This window comes from Rhinolophus sinicus, chromosome 6 (assembly GCF_057876585.1).
Source record: "Rhinolophus sinicus isolate RSI-liver-muscle chromosome 6, RSI-T2T, whole genome shotgun sequence".
Lineage (NCBI taxonomy): Eukaryota > Metazoa > Chordata > Mammalia > Chiroptera > Rhinolophidae > Rhinolophus > Rhinolophus sinicus.
This window is the reverse complement of record NC_142506.1, coordinates 22456486-22476999: the sequence shown is the minus strand read 5'-3', so window position 1 is coordinate 22476999 and position 20514 is coordinate 22456486. Positions and strand designations below refer to the sequence as shown.

Below are 20514 nucleotides of genomic sequence, written 5' to 3'. Positions count from 1 at the left end.
TGTAAATTTTTTAACACAGTGTTTGGAATGTAGATACAATAAACAGCAATTCTCTTTACCATATGCCCAAGAAGTCATTTAAATGAAACAGCTGGATGACAGAAAGCTGGGAAAGAATCCCTAACGTGATGCACTACAGCATTATGATTCAGGAAGATTTCAAATTATCAGATGGGCTACACCTAAGAAAATGAAATATAACAGAAAAACTATAAAACCTGCACTCACATTTAAAAAAAAAATTGCATGGGTACACAGTGAAAGTACAATTAAAAGCAATTTATAATAAAATAAATCCAGCCTAGCTAAAACCTGAAGACTTCAGTAAACAACTCTATAATAAGGCTATTTTAAAAATTAATTCAATATTTGGCTTTGTAAATAAAAACATAGTGTCCAGGCGCAGTGATAATTACTCCATTATATTCTGATGCAAATATAGCACATCTAGAATATACATTTCAGTTTATTCGTTCATTTGTGTGTTTAATACACTTTTATTGAGCATCTATTGTGTGTTAGGCACTATTTCAACACTGAAGACAGGACATATCCACATCTGATTTCTCCTGGTGATCGTATACATTTTTGAAGCTGTGGAGGGCTACTCACTTCTCTGAACCTTCTATTAATGGGAGCATTGACAAATAACCACGTGTTTTGCCAGAGTAAATGTGAAGAAGATGAAAAGCAGGAAGTTGATAAAAAAGAAAAGGTTTACCATAAGAATTTGAAGATTTGTTTTTTGAGAGCGTGAACAAATGAATTCTGTGTTACATTGAAGCTGAGAACATAGACCAGCAGATGAATTTAAGTGTGAAATAGGATTTAAATCGCTACAAGTCCCAATTAGCTATTAGGTTGGTGCAAACGTAACTGCAGTATTTGCATTGTTGAAATTTGTTGTTTAATATTGAAATACACTCTTAAATACATGTGGTTATGTTATACATCATTTTAATGTACATTTCTCGCTTTATGTTTTTTTGCTAATGACTTATTACTGCTGTTTATTGTATATTTATTTTAGACTATGGAAATGATGTTAGACAAAAAACAAATTCAAGCGATTTTCTTATTTGAGTTCAAAATGGGTTGTAAAGCATCAGAGACAACTCACAACATCAACAACACATTTGGCCCAGGAACTGCTAACAAAGATTCAGTGCAGTGGTGGTTTAAGTTTTGCGAAGCAGACGAGAGCCTTGAAGATGAGGAGCGTGACCAGCTATTGGAAGTTGGCAACCACCAATTGAGAGGAATCATTGAAGCTGATCCTCTTACAACTACACGAGAAGTTGCTGAAGAATGCAACAGTGACCATTCTACAGTCTGTCGGAATTTGAAGCAAATTGGAAAGGTGAGAAAGCTCGGTAAGTGGGTGCCTCATGAGCTGACTGCAAATCAAAAAAATTTTTGCTAAAAATTTTTGCATATCGTTCTGAAGTGTCATCTTCTCTTGTTCTATGTGACAATAACGAACCATTTCTTGATCCGATTATGATGTGTGACGAAAAGTGGGTTTTGTGCGACAACTGGCGATGACCAGCTCAGTCAGTGGTTAGACCGAGAAGAAGCTCCAAATCACTTCCCAAAGCCAAACTTGCACCAAAATAATGTCATAGTTACTGTTTGGTGGTCTGCTGCCGGACTGAGCCACTACAGCTTTCTAAATCCTGGCGAAACCATTACATCTGAGAAGTATCCTCAGCAAATCGATGAGATGCACTGAAAACTGCAATGCCTATGGCCAGCACTGGTCAACAGAAAGGGCCCAATTCTTCTCCACGACAACGCCTGACCACACATGGCACAACCAACTCTTCAAAAGTTGAACGAATTGGGCTATGAAGTTTTGCCTCATCAGCCATATTCACCCGACCTCTCACCAACTGACTACCACTCCTTCAAGCATTTCAACAACTATTTGCAGGAAAAACGCTTCCACAACCAGCAGGATGCAGAAAATGCTTTCCAAGATTTCCTTGAATCCAAAGCACAGATTTTTACGCTACAGGGATAAACAAACTTATTTCCCATTGGCAAAAGTGTGTTGATTGTAATGGTTTCTATTTTGATTAATAAATGTGTTTGAGCCTAGTTATAATGATTTAAAATTCATGGTCCGAAACCGCAATTACATTCGCACCAACTTAATAGAAATGTATCTCTTTAAGTTTGATGTGGAAATTGCTGAGGAGGATTATTTTTGCAATTATAGGAGCATAACTGCTCAAATTCTGTTAGTTATGCCAATATACTTTTGGGAAATAAATCTTTGGTTGAGTGAAAAAGGCCTTAGCTTCTTAGAATAACCAGATGGGTTAACAGAAATAATGTCAGGTTTTGACTTGGGCAGAAGTAAAGATTAACTACCAGTGAAAGAGTGTTTCTTTGTGATTCCACAAAGCTTGAATAACAGAATTAACTGAGAAGACAGACTGAGGCTTCATGTGAGAGAGTAAAGCTGTGCTTTAAAGTCAAGTTAATTGAGTAATGGAAGTTTGCATTTTATCTTACCAGTCACATGCCTTGCTTTATCTCATGATCCCCTTGCACTGTGGCAAAATATAGACAGTAAAATGTAGTGGTTAAGAGTGTAGACTGTGGAGCCAGACTTCCTGGGTATGAAGCTAAGATCCATAATTTAATACCATCTAACTTATTTAGACAAGATATTTAACATTTCTGTGACACAGTTTTCTCATTTATAAAATGGAATTAATAATAATACCCACCTCAGAAAATTGTTGTGAGAATTAAAATGAATTGATACATGTGAAAACAAACAGAAACCAACCATCCAAACATACAAAAGACCCAAAATAAAATCCAAAGTACTGGGACATACTGTGTGATCTATATGAGATATATTTTTTTAAAATTAAAGTTTATTGGAGGTAACAATGGTTAGTAAAATTACATAGGTTTCAGGTGTACAATTCTGTAATACATCATCTATATATCACATTATGTGCTCACCACCCAGAGTCAATTCTCCTTCCATCACCATATAGTTGATCCCATTTACCCTCATCTACCACCACCTTGCTCCCTTACCCTCTGGTAACCACGAAACTATGGTCTGTGTCTATGAGTTTATGTTTCTTTTTTTTTTTTTGGAGATAGTTATTAATATTCTGAATAGATGACCAACTAGACTAGTGTCACTTTTTATACTTTCCATTGCTGTTGAATCTTACTACTGTAGGTCATGGCAAGGTACAAAAGAAACACATGCAAACCCTCTTGGAAAAGGATTTCCTTTGGGGCTTTGTTTATCATAGCTACTTTCTTTAAAGCACAAATAAGTGGAAGATTTATCTTTCATTTACCTGCTCTGATAAGATTGGAAGAATGAATAGTAATTTTAAAAAGTGGATTTATCTGTCTTCCTTTTGGAAAATGCGTATGTATTCCTTTTGTTATCAGAGATTTTAAATGCTGGAGCCGCTTGATTTCTTCCATTATTAAAGTTCTCCATGGCATCTAAAACGCTCTTTTACTCTAATTTGATCATGCTCAGTATCAGTCCCCAGTAACTTAGGAATCCATATTTCCATAAATGCAATCAAATCATCTCCTCCTTCAGAATTCACCAATCCTGGAGTCTAGCAATACACAATCAAGTTTGGTTTTTTAGCCATTCAATCTTGTTTAGCAAAACTTGATTAGATTCTATCATCCTACTCATTAAACATTCCATCTGTTTAAAAATTCTTTTTCTGTTTATAACAAAATTTCTTTCTTGTTTTCTGCTTTGACTTACTCACTTTTTAAATTTTGAAATCCACAAATAACATCTGCAACCTGCTTTTTTTTTCTTTTTGTTTTGAAAAAAAAATAAAACAAGTTTCATTTTTCCTTTCTGGAGAAATTAAATCATTTTCTAACTATAAGGCAAGGATTCCAGACAGGCTGCCCCACTTGGTAAAGCACAGGGCTGGGCTAACTCAAAATGTAAGGGACACACAACATCAGGTTTAGTTAATAATCCAAGAGGCAGCAAGATGGGAAAATTGTGCCAATTGTTACCAAAAAATTAGTCAGGGAGGCCTCAAAATTTTTAATGGAGCATTTGTGTGGAGGGGGGAAGATTTGGACATGGATTACACAAGAGAAAGAGACTATTATAGTCCTTAAAAAGGAGCCATTTATATTTTCTGTTGCTGGTGAGTCTCAATACTGTAGGTCATAGCAAGGTACCAAAGAAACAAGCAAACCTCTTGGTTAAAGATTTCCTTGGGGGCTTTGTTTATCTTAGCTATTTGTTTAAGCACAAATAAGTGGAAAATTTATCTTTCATTTACCTGCTCTGATAAGATTGGTGGAATGAATAAATAATTGGAATTAGAGTTAAACCACTCTTGCATTTACATAAAGTGTTTCTCCCTGGAGTTGGAATGGAAAATAAAGCTCCAGATCTACTGAAATCAAAGTACTAGGTTTTGTACACCTGAAACTACTACTACTACTACTACTACTACTACTACTACTACTACTACTAAATGTATGGGGTTTGTTATTAAGACCTAAGTACAAGGAGGGATTAAAGAACTCTATTACCTGACTCAGGTACACTGAGCACTGACTCTCAGGCACAATAAATACAATTGTCCCTCTAGAAAAACTGAGATCAAGGTGAAAGGAACCTGGAAGACATTATGCTAAGTAAAATAAGCCAGTCACAGAAGGACAAACATGCATGATTCCACTCATTGGAGGTATCTAAAACAGCCAAATTCATAGAAACAGAAAGTAGAATGGTGGTTACCAGGGACTGAAGGGACCCACTCACTGTTGTTCAACAGACATAAAATTTCAGTCATGCGATATGAGTAAGTTCAAGAGCTCTTCCATACATTATGCTGATAGCTACCTATACTGTATTATACATTTAAAAATTTGTTAAGAAAGTAGATTTAATGTTAAGTCTTTACCACAAAAACTTTTTTTTAAGTTAAAGAAATATAATTGTATGTATAACATAATTGTTCCAGAGATGAAACAGTGTTTGGAAAGGAAATGGATAAAAATGGTAACAGTTACATTACGGCGGTAGAGAGATGGGCAATTTAATTTATTTTTTCTTAAATATTTTACTATATAATTATATTTCTTTATGAGGCATATTTTGAACATAAGATGTAGAAGACATGCCCCAGTTTTATTTTCCTTCCTGGTAGCCCTTACCCGCCTCCATGTGTTTCGGGTGGGTTTGTTAATTGTCTTTTCTTTATGATAGATGTATAGTATGATCTGGACCAGCCAATCAGAATACTCCACCCCTCTGTGAACAGCGAGTGATACCAGGAGCAACTGAGCAGGAATAATCAGTGTCCATTTAGAAATGTTTGCGAATAAGTTGGAAGAAAATGTCACTCTCTTTCCGTAGATTGTTTAGTTAATAGAATAAATCTTGGGCCTTTGTGATTATCGTGAAAAGAGAATCAGTCAGAGATATGCAGAGAAAAAGACCCTTTATATTAGAAAACTTGAGTACTTAAATTACTTAAGTCCAGCAATATCTAAAGTTTTTTATCTCTGGATTTTTCCATTACTTGAATCAATGGATTTCCAGTGTACTTAAGTTTGTTTATTCTTTGTTTCTTTCAACAAGATAAAATTTTGAGTAATAGATGAAAAAACAAAAGTCAACTCATGGTTTAAGACTTCTAAACATTTGGAATACCAAAGACTGGATTTTCATTTCCTGGATTTTTCCTTAATAATATATTGAGAACTCTATATTTGAATTATGTGTTGTGAATAATAAACCAAATATTCTCTTTCTTGTATTGCTTAACAGCAACCTTATTAGTTAATTTTATGTCTCATTCTGAACTCAGTTATTGGTATTTATGGAACACATTCATTGCTGCAAACTCTCCTCTACACAACAGCCAGTTTATATTCATTTTCCAAGAATGACAAAATTTCATGCTTTCTACTTCAACTTCTCTTCAGATGGAATACAGTGCGAGCTCCATAACCATGGAGGCCAACTGCTGTTAATCTACTTTAGGTGACAGATTGTGGGACATTCTGACAAGAGTACATAGATGACACCTTTAGATAATCCTTCAAGAACAAATTGCAGACCTATCAAATAACTTTACTGAACCAAACCAAAAAAAAAAAAAAAATCACACAGAACAAGAACGTTTGCAAAAACATGAACAAAAGAAAGGGATTTATGGAAGTCATTTTTAGAATGTTCCCTTATGGATCCTGACACAGCAAAAAAGGTGTTGGAGTACATAACACCTTTTTTTCATGCTTTGTTGGCAGGAGCTTCTCACTTGGGGGAACTTTATCTTATTAAACGACTGTCAGGAAAGAAAAGGATTTACATTATCACATTTTTTAGTAAGGGTAATCTGGTGCAACAGCTGGTAGCCTCCGTACATTATTTGTAATTCTGTCTCTTTCAAGGTATGTTAGGAAGCTTGATTTTGATTTACAGGATTTTAATGCAAGTGTAAAATAGATTACTGGCACTGTGCACAAAGGAAGTCTAGTTTTCATACAATAACCAATTTATTCAGGAGAATACATGTAACTCAGGATTGTTACACTTTCTATCATCCTTTTAAAATACCTTAAAAGTATATGGTGTTGAAAATTATTTATGTATGTAAAGCTTATCTTAGTGACTTTTTATAAATAGTTCATGGCTTTAAGTTATGTACTTCTTTTATAAAATCTACAATGTAGATTGTAATTATCAATTTAAACATCTCTCCTCCTCCCACTTGCCTATCCAACTAGAATGTGAACTCCCTGGGTTCAGGTTTATGTCATTAATTTGTTTATCTTTGGAGCCCTAACATCTCACACAGTGCCTGACATGTAGTATTTGCTAACTATTTTCTAAATGATTGAAAATAAATGGAAACAAATTTATTCTTTCAATGGTTATCTCCTGCGTACCAGTGGCAAGCATTTTTTCTGCAGTTACTCATGATCTTATTTTAAGTCCTGACTACTACATTTTTTGGTAGAAAATATCGAAAACTAGAACTGTCTTAGGCATGCCAAATATTGATTATGTCCATATGCCTATGTCTTCGATGGTGCCATTTCATACCCTTTTTCTCTAATTCAGCGTATCTTAAAGTATATCCTAAATAAATTTTGACTTACGACATGCTCTGTGATAAATAAATTACATATTCAAATAAATTAGGAAATATTACATCTATTTCCTTCTTGGAAATTCATGTAGAAATCACAATAGAAAAGCCTTGAGAATTTTTTGCTTTTTTACTGCAAATCATTGATGTCAAAACCCTGTTGGCTAAATTTATTACTATATGGAATTCTTTTTCTCTGTAAAACCAATTACAACCTTATGCTAATGAAGAAGAAAACACATCAGGTTATGATGTCTAGTACATTTCAAAGTTACACAAACATATTGTACACTTGACTTTGCTCTACATTTTTCCATGCTCCAGTTGCCCCAACAACCTATTATCTAAGTCTTTTGTTCAAGCAAAACATAAAGAACTCCTCTACCTTTCCATATTCTGCTGTATAAGATCTGCCATTTCCATCTTGATCTGCCTGGTTTATGGTCACTTTACAGTTTCCATTCTATTTCATCTCCAGCAAGAAAGTTGGGAGTCAAGAGTTTATCTACAGAATTTGGTCTGAGCTTCAACCTGGTCTAAATATCATCAGGAAAAAAAGAAGTTCATCTTTATGTTCTTATCCCATACTCTCTGACAAAATTATCTAAAAGATATTTGAAAAACAAATCAAGATTTCAATTGCATCGATGGTCTCCCATAAGATCCCAACCCATTAGACTGGTTTTCACATGTGTTTAATAAATTAAGCTTTAGATATTTATTTATTAATATATTATATATTAACTATATATAATAAATTAGAAAATAATAAATGATGCATATAAATAATACATTATATAAATCAATGTTAGATATAATACATATAATTGTATTACCTTTACTATCCTTATCCATTTCATGGATTCTCTTGTATTTTCAGAATTTGTTCACTTGGATAAAATGAACCACAATTTTGGGACTCCTGTAAGTCATTTAATTAAAAAGCTCATAGACATTTTTCTTGGTAGAAATGAGGAGCAGAGTAACCACTTAGAGTAGAGTAACTTACTGTAAGTGACAAATTCATTGGCACATAAAAAAAGTTGCATCACGCATCAAAAAGTTGCATCACTTCTCTCTTCCCTGAATTCTACACTCATTGCAAGTGTCATCTGCTCCTTAATACTCTATCATGAGATTAGCAAATTTTTAGGGACAAAGTTTAGAACTATAACTATTAGCAAGCCACTTAGAGAAATCTATTATTAAACTAGAAATAACAACTTAATTAAAAAGAAGCATGGGTGAACATGCATGCTCTAATTCCTTCTAAACTATCGGTATGGGGTACAAAAATTTTAAAAGTGATTAATTTTTGTCATCTCAGTAGTTGAGGTTCTTATTTAACTTTTTATTGATTTGGTACTCATTTTCCTGAACTTGATGATGTTATTTTCGTTAATTCAAATATAGAGCTATTCCTAAAGTTCTGTACAACTGTAGTCATGTTTTATAGAAACCCAATGACTGAGATAGAATATTATGTGGAGTTAGCATCTGGGAGTATTAATGTCTCAGTGACTCAGTTGTAACATTTGCTTGGTTAGAGGAAGTGTTGGGATATTGTTTTTTACTTCATTAAAATTTATTTAATGAGAGCCAAATGTAAGTACATTTCAAAGTTACACAAACATACTGTACACTTGACTTTGCTCTAAGTTTTTCCATGCTAGTCAAATGAAAAGAATACCAAATGAAATTTTATGGTATTTTGGTAAATACATACTTTGTATTTATAATGAAATCCAAGGAATGTAAGCTATCTAATTAGTTATATCAGGTATACATCCAATTCCTATTCCATTTCCCGACAGCAGCATCAGAAATGTTTAAATTTATGACAAGTAAATAAAATGAGATTAGGTTACAGTGGTAGAGCCAGTAAATGCTCTGCTTGCCTCCTCTCATGACCACATCAAAATTACAACTGAACTACAGAACAAGCATCATTGAGAATCACCTGAAGTCTAGCTGAACAGAAATCCTATAACTAAGGACATATAGAAGAAGCCACCTCGAGACTGGTAGGAGGGGCAGCGATGCAAAATGGGCTGGTCCCATATGTGGCAGTTAAAATTCAGGAGGGATCTGTCAGCTGTGGAGGTCGCCCCTGAGGAGGTCGCCCCTGAGGTCGCCTCTGTGGATCCCAGCCCCACACCAGACTCCTCAGTCCAGGGTTTCAGTGCTGCCTACAAGACTCACTTCAGATGGAAATACCCACACAGTCTGAAAGTAAAGGGATGGAAAGCGACATTTCGTGAACATGAAAAAGAAAAAAGAAAAAAAAGCTGAGGTAACAATACTTATACCAGACAAAGAAGACTGTAAAACAAAGTCTATAACAGCAGACAAAGAAGGACCCATCAATTCCACTTCTGGGTATTTATCTAGAGAAACCCAAAACACTAATTTAAAAAGACATACACATCTATGTTCATGCAACACTACTTACAACAGCCAAGATATGGAAGAAACCTGTCTCCATCAATAGATGAATGGATAAAGAAGTGGTACATATATGCAATGGAATATTACTCTACTATAAAAAAGAATAAAATTTTGCCATCTGCAACAACACGATGGACCCTGAGGGTATTATGCTAAGTGACTTAAGTTAGACAGAGAAAGACAAATACCAAAAGACTTCACTTATATGTAGAATTAAGACCCAGGAACTTAATTTATTTATTAATAAAATAAATAAATAAATAAATAAATAAATAAATAAATAAATAAATAAAACAAACAAAGCAGAAACAAACTCATAGATACAGAGAAGAGTTTGATTGTTGACAGATGGGAAGAGGTTAGGGAGATGGGTGAAAAAAGGGAAGGGATTAAGTACAATCTGGTAGTTAGAAAATAATAATGGGGATGTGAAGGATAGCATAAGGAATATAGTCAATAATATTGTAATAACTATGTATGATGTCAGATGGGTTCTACAGAGAGGTGATCACTTTGCAAATTATATAGCTGTCTAATCACTATATTGTACACCTGAAAATAAGATAATATTGCATGTTAAAATTTGAAAAATAAAAAATATTTTAAAAATAAGCATATTAAAAATATAATAAAATTAGATTAATTTGAGTCTTTGAAGATCTGTTTAAACAAAAAAATTAGGAATCTGACCAATTTCTTTAAACTATTTGTTTTTATTCTACTGTCTGGCCTTCATTGTCTCATAATTGAAGGATTTATTTAATGTATATGTTCCTGGGTCTTAATTTGGTATATGTGCCAAATATCTACTCTATCTAGCACTGTACTAAACATTAGGAATACAAATTTGTAAATTGTTATTTCTCTGTATCACTAATCAGACCATAGGTTATGCCGAGGAATAAATTGTATCTAGTATATTCCCAATGTTTAGCACAGTGCTAGGTAGACTAGAGAATCAATAAATATTTTGTCTGTGAAGGAGTTAACAAAGTCAAGCATGATTGCACAAAGTAGTTGAACAAGAGACATTGCATTATTAATTTCTCCATCATGTCTTTAGCTAGTCTAAAATGTTATTCGCAACAGTCACATAATTAAAAGTTTTCTGAGCTCTAGCCTTAGGAATACAGTTTCAGTAATTCTGAGATTGAATTTATAAAGTTTTATTTTAGAAATTTCTCTAAATTTGAGACCCATTATTCTTGTCATAGCTTACATTATTATTACCCCTGCAAAATTGCATTTAATGATTGCAAATTGATCTGGTAGAGCCTTTAGGAAGGAGAATGATGAGAACATATTCTGAGGACTTTGTTCTTACATTAGTCAATGTCTTCTCTACAAAAATACTCTTAAGATATTTGTATATCCTAAGTATCTGGACAGTCATGTGCTCATTAGCTACATGTATGTGTCTGAACCTGAGTCTACCTTCTCAGGTATATAATCAAAGCAATTTTATTATTAATCTTTAAAACAAATATTTTTCCTCTGAACTCACCCTCTTTTTGGACAGTGGTGAATTCTATCTCAATCATTGATGGGCCCTTCTTTTCCCAGGGTTGTAATATAATCTGGGAAAGTCGTACATGGTGCTAACAAAGTGGGCAAAGGAGAGCAATAGAAATAATCTTAATGATATAACACTCTTAATAATAATAGCGAAATAACCAATATTTATGGAATTGTGCTGGGTGATTTCTAAGTCTTCACATGCATTACGTCCAAATACTCTGACACTTGTTACAATGTTAAGGCAGAGTTTATTCAGTACTATCACACTAGGGGTAGGGACAATTACAATAGGGTTTTGCAGTAGAGAAGAGTGATTGGGCGCAATTCCCAGTCCATGGAAAAGTGGAGATTTATAGCTAAGAGGCAGGGTAGGGGGTAGGTGAGTGGAAAAGTACTGAGAGATTAGGGTAATTCTAGCTAAACTAATGTAATAGGACTCATGCTGAAGTCAAGCTAAGGTGATCAGGTGTCTCTTAGGGGATGGTGGGTGATGAGTAAGGTGGTCAGATATCAAGGATTGGGGAATTCTGGCTAGACTGATTTGACCGGATTTTTGTTAAAACTAGGCTCTTGAGAACCCACAGGTGGGGCCTATTTGGTCTCAGAAGAGCCTATCTAGAGTTTGGTCAGAGAAAGAGCTTTTGTCCATTGTTACCTCATTTAATACTGAAAACAATGCTATAAGGTAGGTATTATTATAAATGAGGAAACTGACACACAGAGCGAGAAAATAACTGGATGAAGGCTAAACAGATTACAAATGTTTCAGCCAGTGGTGATTCCTTGAAATTAAAGGCTGTTCTGGGAGTTCAAATCTTAATCTGCAGATAATAGATGAGATTGGCGTCTTGGACCTGTGGTTCCATCTCACTGTATGCTCCCTGCAGCCACTCCTTTCCAGGGTCTTGGTCTCACTCCAGGACGCTGATAAGGACAAGACCCAAGTCTCATTTTTCATGAGGCCCATAAACTTCTCTTTCAACCTGATTTCCAACAGGGAAATCTCATTTTAGCCTGGCAGAAAACACTTGCTCACTTCTGTTTTCCAAACACTCAGCTTCTTTCCCTAAATCTTCCTTCTAGATTTAATTTTCTTCTTGAAAACAAAGATTAGGAAGCTTTTCAGGCTACTTTGCATTAAGCTCCAGACTTTTTTTACTTTGAGGCAATAAAGCCAAACCTGCTACTTTTCTGAAGAGATGAGTGTGTGAGTGAGTGAGTGGTGTGTGTGTGTGTGTGTGTGTGTGTGTGTGTGTGTGTGTGTGTGTTGCGGGAGGTTGAGAATAGAAAATGCACAAAGGAAAAAAAAAAGTAATGTCTCAAAATATTACTTAGCCACAGCAAATTTGTCTTTATTATTGGGAGAGTGTGAACTCTACATTTGATTAGATTTACCTTTTCCAAATTGGTTGTTAGAAAGCTTAAAATTATATTTATAACTCACTTTTAAATAATAACATTGGTAAAAGAATCATAATTATAATAATACTTTTTAACCCATATTATGCTCTTATTATATGTCAAGCTACATTAAAAGTGTTCTACGTATTATCTTAATTATCTTTACGATAGCACTAGGTAGTACCAATATTCCAATGTTAAGGAAATAGCATGTGTACAACTTAACCCATGTATATCCAACAGCATCTATACCCATTCATTCACTCAAATATAAAATTCTGGCACTTCATGTCCAGTTAGTTAGAAAACAGAGAGTACAAATAAATTAAATGAAAAAAGATTATTAACTACCATCTAAATAGAGACTAGAATATAATGATGTGATGAACGATTATATATATCTTCACTGGAAAATCAAAATGAAATTAATTAATTTGGGGCATTATGTAAATTGCTAAACTTGGTAGAGTATGTAAATGTAGACTGTAAAAATATAAAAAGAAAAATCTAAATGTAAAAAGTAATAACAAAACTAACAGAAAATAAAGGAGCACATTTTTATTGACTTTGAGGTAGAAAAGATTGATAAACTACAATTACTATGGTCAGACATTAAAAGACTACGCTACATCAATTTTGTAGATGCCTGACCACTGCACTGTACATCTGAAGCTGAAGTAGAATAATATTGGATGCTAACTATCATTGAATGCGCGCGTGTGCACATTCTGACAATTACATTCGCAAATTCATCCTAGAAAAAGCGCTACATCTTTAAAAAATGTCATTGGTATTTTGATGGGGATTGCAATAAGTCTGTATATTGCTTTGGGTAATATGGCCATTTTAACTGTGTTGCTTCTTCCAATCCATGAACACAGAATGTCTCTCCATTTCTTTGTGTCTTCTTCAATTTCTTTTAAAAATGTCTCATAGCTTTCAGTGTGTAGGTCTTTCACATTCTTGGTTAAGTTTATTCCTACGTATTTTATTCTTTTTGCTGCAATTGCAAAAGGAATTGTTATTTTTATTACTTTTTCTGAGATTTCATTGTTAGTATATAGGAATGTAATGGATATTTGTACATTGATTTTGCTAAGTGAAATAAGTCAGACAGAAAAAGTTGAGAACCATATGATTTCACTGATATGTGGGATATGAAACTGAAAACAACAAAGGAACAAGACAAATAAACAAAGAAACAAAAACTGGTAGACGTAGACAATAGTTTAGTGGTTACCAGAGGATAAAATTTTTACTTCCAGTCCTTGCAACTGTGGAGGCTCTGCTAGTTTAAATGGGGTATCCTTTTCTCAAGGACCCAGACATTGAATTACAAGTTGTAACTGTTGTCAGAAGATGTCAGACTTCCAAAGGACCAGAAGACAAAAAGAACAGGCACTATCCAGGCTAGGGTAATCGATCTTGATTAGAAAGTGATAGGGCTACTGTTACAGAAAGGAGAAAGGCAAGGGTATGTTTGTCAGCCAGGTCATCCAACAACGTGTCTCTTTTCATGGTAAATGGACACATTCCCCAACCCTGCCTGAACATGCGTGATGATCAGGGGCTCTGAACTCTCAGAGATGAGAATCTACATCGTGCCACCTTACGTAAGCCACCAAGACGACAGAGTCACTTGCTAAGGATATGGATTAGATAGTAAATGATGGAGATGATAAGACCAGCTGCAACTGTGGGAGGAAGGGGCACTTATTTATTTATTTATTTTTCTATGATTTTCCAAAAGAAGAGAGGTTTGCCAGAATCCTGAAACAACTGCTTCCAGAAATGTGTTTGAAAAAGTGGATCCAAACTAAAGGAATGAACTGCACTGGATCCTGTGACACACCACCCAAACTCTCTCAAGGAGAGACTTGTTGCTTTAGATGCTGGGAGTGTTCCTAGCTGTCAGACTGTTCAGATGTTGTCCAAGGTCACACACTTTCCTGGGATGGCCCACATCCAACAAATTATAGATATAAAAGTATAAAAGCCTGGTCATTGGCCTGGGAAAGATGTTTTATTTTAATATAAGAGAAACTTGACCATGTTTAAGTGTTTGTGAAAAGAAGCCCATAGACAAGGGAAATTTTTCTCCAAAAAACAGACGGCAGGAGGATTATGAGTTACAGATTACAGGTGATATTGTAACAAAGGGTCATACCTTATTAGTACCTCTGTGTTTCCCCAAAGATAAGACCTAGCCGGACCATTAGCTCTAATGTGTCGTTTGGAGCAAAAATTAATATGAGACCTGGTCTTATTTTACTATAATATAAGACCCGGTCTTTAATATAATAAATATAATATAATATATTTATATTATATAATATATATATATAATATATATATAATATATATATATATTACTGGGTCTTATATTAATTTTTGCTCCAAAAGACAAATTAGAGCTGACGGTCTGGCTAGGTCTTATTTTCGGGGAAACATGGTATATACGAGGCAAGTTGAGTATAATATTTTTCCATCACCATTAAAATTATTGAATTTTTAATGTCACCCTTGCAATAAATTGTAATGATTATATTTGAATAACTTAATATTGACTTTATTTGAATTTTCTGCACAGAGTAATTTGGTATTGTCATCAAGTTATCAGTATGATAGTATTACCCCCAAATTTAGGTATTGGTAATATAATACAGGAAGGTAACTGTTTATATTTTTCTTAAAAATATTTTTCTTATGAATTTTGACTGAATTATGCCACAGTTACTGGCAAAAACCTTGCACTGGCTCTGGGTTTCACATCAAATACTGTGTTTTTATGTGAAATAAAACAAAAAATCTTGTGTCTGGATCACTGGGGAATGGGGCTGATTTGGGTATACAGGAATCCTGGAAACCTGGCTTTCTTTTCAACCATGTGGACACTTGGTCTCCTCCCTTCTGGTTAGTCCTATCTCTGCTTTGGGACTTGTGCCACCACCATTTCATGCCAATTCCTCCTTGGATCCAGCTGGCCCGAACTCTACTACTGGCTCTGGCTGACTCATGTTTTCATGCCAGACTAAATCTTCTATTTCCAACATGGCTGGCCCTGTCTTCCTTTACGGTCTCAGGACACTCAAATTATAGAGATAAACAAATGGGAAGTTTGGGTGTGGATAAACAGGGTTTGGGCAGATATTTATAGTTGTTATATAATTCATCAAATGTTGCAATGCATTGTTCCTTAGATGGACAATATTCTATCTTCAAAGGGAAATCCTTTCCTGTCATTCTCCTTTCGCTAGGCATCCATTTCCCACAGGCTGAAAAATGTGGGAAGGAGTGGTCCTGGATTTCTTTTGAGCTACAGTGTTGCCACATAATATCCCCACCACTGTAACACATTTTGTTGATATTTAACTTTATCATAAAGTGTCAGTCTCTAGCCATTTCTAGAAAGTTGCTACAGTACACTTTGGTTTCTCTTAATCCGAAGGCACTCTCAAGTCAAGTAAGAATGTCAATAAGCAGTACAGAAAGAATCTCTTTACCATCTGTATTTTGAGGATTTTTAGCCTCAAACATCCAGCAGATAATTAGGCAACTTGTTTGAAATAAAAAGCAAAGTGTAACTGCAAAAACTTCCAAATGCCCCTCTTTTTATCTTGTCAGTGTTGAAACTATTTAATAAAAATAAATCAAATTTAGAGATAAATGGAAGATATTTTAACAGAATCTAATGATCATGCTAATACAGTTTTTATTTTAGTCTATTTTTATACTTAAAGATATAAATATATTGTTCCTCTTTATGATGTAAATCCAATTTAAGAAACAATGCAAATGCAAACTAAATCAAGGGATTCTATTTTAAAATACTGTAATGATTTATAAAAGCAGTTGTTTGAGAACCTATAGAAAGTAGAGTAGGTTAAATGCGACTTTGTATACCAATTTGTGAAATGAGAGATTAAGCCAGGTTTAAAACAAAACAACAACAACAGAAAAAAAGAAGAAGAAAAAAAAAAGGCCAGAATATTTACCATCTGTTTCTAAACTGCACAGATGGTTGCAAATTTAAGTCTCTTGTAAAAGTGTATTGCTTACTGTGCTGTCCCACAGTGTTCTCTGATAAGTGTCAAATAAATCAATTGACAATTAATAGTAGCATCAACTTTTCAACTACCTAAAAGTGGTATTAGAACCCATTCACCCAAGCAGAATCTCAGACTTTTTATGAGCTAATTGCCTGATGGTTCCTTCCCAGCTACTTTTTTTTCTGAGATTCAAAAAATTCTGCCAATCCAATTTCCATGTGTCCCATTATCCAAATTAATTGTGTGCAATAGTAAAATGGTGATGTAGCATACATAATTGAATGATGTGACATGGCATCTAAACATAAATGAATACCCGTGATTGTTTACTGTGAGCAGCAATAGTTTCTTTTCATTGATATGAAATTGAAGATACAAATCGATCTATGCCAATTTGATAATACACAGCTATTTTGTTTCTTGTACTCATTTTATCTTGTCCAGCAGTGGTAGTTTGAAGTGTGAAAGTTCACATCAGGGGAGCCATTTTAAACTAGAGTATGAGCAGCTACTCTAGAGGAACTGCTTTGCACATCTCGCTCCTTGAGTATTTGGACCCTTTGGACTCCCGACCAATATTGCCTTAGAATTGTCTGTAACATCAGCACAGCTGACATGCTGACCACAAGGATTGATAATTATGGACTCTCCCTCTCTGAAGATAGAAGGAGTCACCTATAATGCTCAGCTTATCAGCACGTATAGGAATTCTTTCCTCTTTAATGTAATTATTCTTTACCTTTTCTCATAAAATTGCCTTGTAATTAGTACACTGTTTGGGTTTCTGCCTGATTTTGTGTCCCTGAATTGCAATTCTTTGATTCCAAATAAATGATTGCTGTCTTTTGTCGCATCCAGCGCAACACAGGCAGTGAGCGAACGAGAGGGGGCGGTGAAGGGTTAAGAAAGAAACCAAAATCAAGAAAGTTATGAAACAGGGGGCCTCGGGTCTCACAGCCTCAAAGGACTGAGAGCCCCGAATCGGGCCACCTTGTGGCTTTTATTGATGCACACACAAGGAAGTAACATTGTTTTCTCCACAGTCTGTGAATTTCATACATTATACCAGGAAACTGATTCCAACTAATCACCCTTGCCTACAAGCAGCGGAACCTGTAAGTCTCAGGATGTACCTCCCCAGGGACAAAACCTTTATGTTGTAACTTGCTGATATGAATAGATGGAGAACTGATGTTAATACATCATTGAATCACTTCCCAAGCAGGTTGTGGGAAGGAATGCAGCTACAAAGGCAGAAGCCCTCCTTAGCCCGGGGAAGGTGGGGGTCTATGCCCACCTTTACCCCGTGGGTTCTCCTGTTGGTCCCCACGTGGCTGCACCTGGCTTAGGTTGTTCCCCCCCATGGGGAATCTTACCCGTCATTGGCTGACCAGCCATCCCTTGGGGCCAAACAGGGAGACATAAGGTGTAAGCACAAAGGTGAAGCAAAGTCCCTGAAAGGATCCATTTCACAGACTCTCCTTTCTTTAGGGGCAGGTACAAGGAGACAGACGGGTAGGCTGCTGTGTGACAACACCTTTCATTTCAAATTTTTAAATTTTACGTTAATAGAGGAAAGAATTAGATACCCTACAACTAGGTTGTAATGAAAAGACTCAGGGACCAAATTCTGCCACGTATAATAAATGGCACATATATACTGCAAAGCAGAAAAAAAAATTGTCATACAATTTATTCTCTAAACTTGATGTGGTCTTGACTTTTTTCTTTATTGTATATAATCATATATAATATATAATTGTATTGCATAGATCATATATAATTATATTATATATAATAATATATTTTATTTAAAATATTATGCCATAATTTTAATATATATACGACCCTTCTTCTCAGCTTTTTGTTATATTCCATTGATTTATCAATCTGTTTCCAATTCATTAGCAGAATACACCCATCATTTGTTTTCTTTTATCTTTTTTTTTCTTTTTTCTTTACAAGGCAGTATAGTATATTGTTGGCAGAAAAGATTTTGGAGGCAGAGAAACTAGAATTTAAAAACCAGCACTAAATATTACTAGGTAATATTGGAAAAATAAAAAACAAAAACTAACAACTTACATTTTCTTACATTTAATGTCCTCAACTATAAAATACTTACCTCATACGGTTATCTTGAGCAAGAAATATTACTGTTGTGTCCCAAAAGATTTCAGAATTAAAAAGAAAAATCCCATTGGTATTTACACAAAGTATAGAAAATAATTTAAGGGCAATAAATATTTTTAAATGATTTTTTTTATTTTTCATCCAGCAATAAGTTGTGTTTCTTTATTATTGAAAAATTTTAGAGCCCAAGGAAAATTGTGTCAGTTTTTAGTATTAGTTTTGCACATTTCTAATTCAATCAGTACATAGATATTTTATTTTTCTTCCCAAATAATTTGAACACATAGCTTTAACAAGATATTATATATTTTAAGTGCTTTAAAAAGTTTAAACCTTTTCGGGGGGATGGAGTTACACTCCTTCAGAATCATATTTGAAAACTGTTTTAATTGTTCTCACCACAAAAAAGGAAGTAATAATTATATAACATGACAGAGGTGTTAGCTAAAACTACAGTAATAACCATATCACAATACATAAATGCATGAAATCATAGGCAGTACACCTTAAACCTACACAATGTTATCTGTCAATTACATCTCAATAAAAACAACAACAACAAGAACAAAAACAACAACTCATAGGTGATATGCACAGAGCTCCTGAGGAAATGTTTTGTAGATTGTCTAAAACTGTATGTATCACTCTTTTTCTTCAATAGCAATTTTATTTGGCTCAAGAGTTATCAGTAAGTTGTCTCACTATCTCCTCAGGTTTTATATTCCCAGGATAGACCTTACATATAAATATATTAATTTTCCTATGTTAAAGTAACTATTCTGAGGCACTGGGGAACAATACTGAAAGAAAAAAAAATTACATCTTGATATAATGGCACGATCTGTTTTTCTTATAAGATAAACATTGTGTTTCTATAGAAATTGGTGTTCAAGCTCTTGAAATATAAAAACAACCTCACTCCCAAGTTGACATATTGCAATATTGACATAGCAAATTGACTTTGAAGCTGTTATTTCCAGGGTTTTTTTTTCTCCATGTGAGTAAAAGTACAGAATAAACATACCTGACTATGAAATAAAATAAATCACAGAGAGGTCAAAGTAGTTTGTTAAAATAGGTATAGAGAGCAGTCTTGCTACCACTAAAGGTTTTACTATAAGCATTTATTAGATAAGTCTGAAAAAACAAGTTCCTCAGTAGTGGCCTGAGATTGGTTGAATCATTATTACAAAGCTTGTCTGATACACTTGCTAAAGGATATGCAGGCATATATGTCATGAAGAATTTATATTCGGGTGTTAAATCTGATTTGAAATTCCCATTGAAAGAAATAACCTTAATCATCCATAATAACATAGCGTTAATTATTGATGAATCTAATCAGTGTCTGAAATTGCTCACATCTAATATTAATCAGAAAGGCAGATGAATTCCCAGACTGATGGGTATGCTCTTTGTGCCTTCAAGTACCTTTATAGTGTTATTATTTACATGTTCCTGAGTAGGAGAAAATTTATCTAAGAATCAGATTAGATCCTTCAAAAGAATTACTTCACTGTGGTTAGATTCAACCTCAAATTTGGTGTATCCAATATTATCAATTCAGGTAAAATGCTGTTACCTCAGTAATTTTTGTTTTAAACTGATTCTCTTCTAAAATCAAATTTTGTGTCCATTTCTTAACATTCCTCTACTGTTATACTCAGGAGCAGCCGGATACATTAAAAAATTATCTTAACGTATTTATTTTTGTCATGATTTCAAAAAGCAAACAGAGAGAGAGAGAGAGAGAGAGAGAGAGAGAGAGAGAGAGAGAGAGAGAGAGAGAGAGAAATGTATAATAAATGGCAAAATACCTGTAATCCAGC

The 20514-nt window shown here is 34.4% G+C and overlaps 1 pseudogene; it reads left to right on the top strand.

Annotated features, from left to right (window-relative positions):
* Nucleotides 1–1033: 1033 nt before the first annotated feature.
* Nucleotides 1034–2082, top strand: LOC109457598 (histone-lysine N-methyltransferase SETMAR pseudogene; annotated as a pseudogene).
* The last annotated feature ends 18432 nt before the right edge of the window (nt 2083–20514 follow it).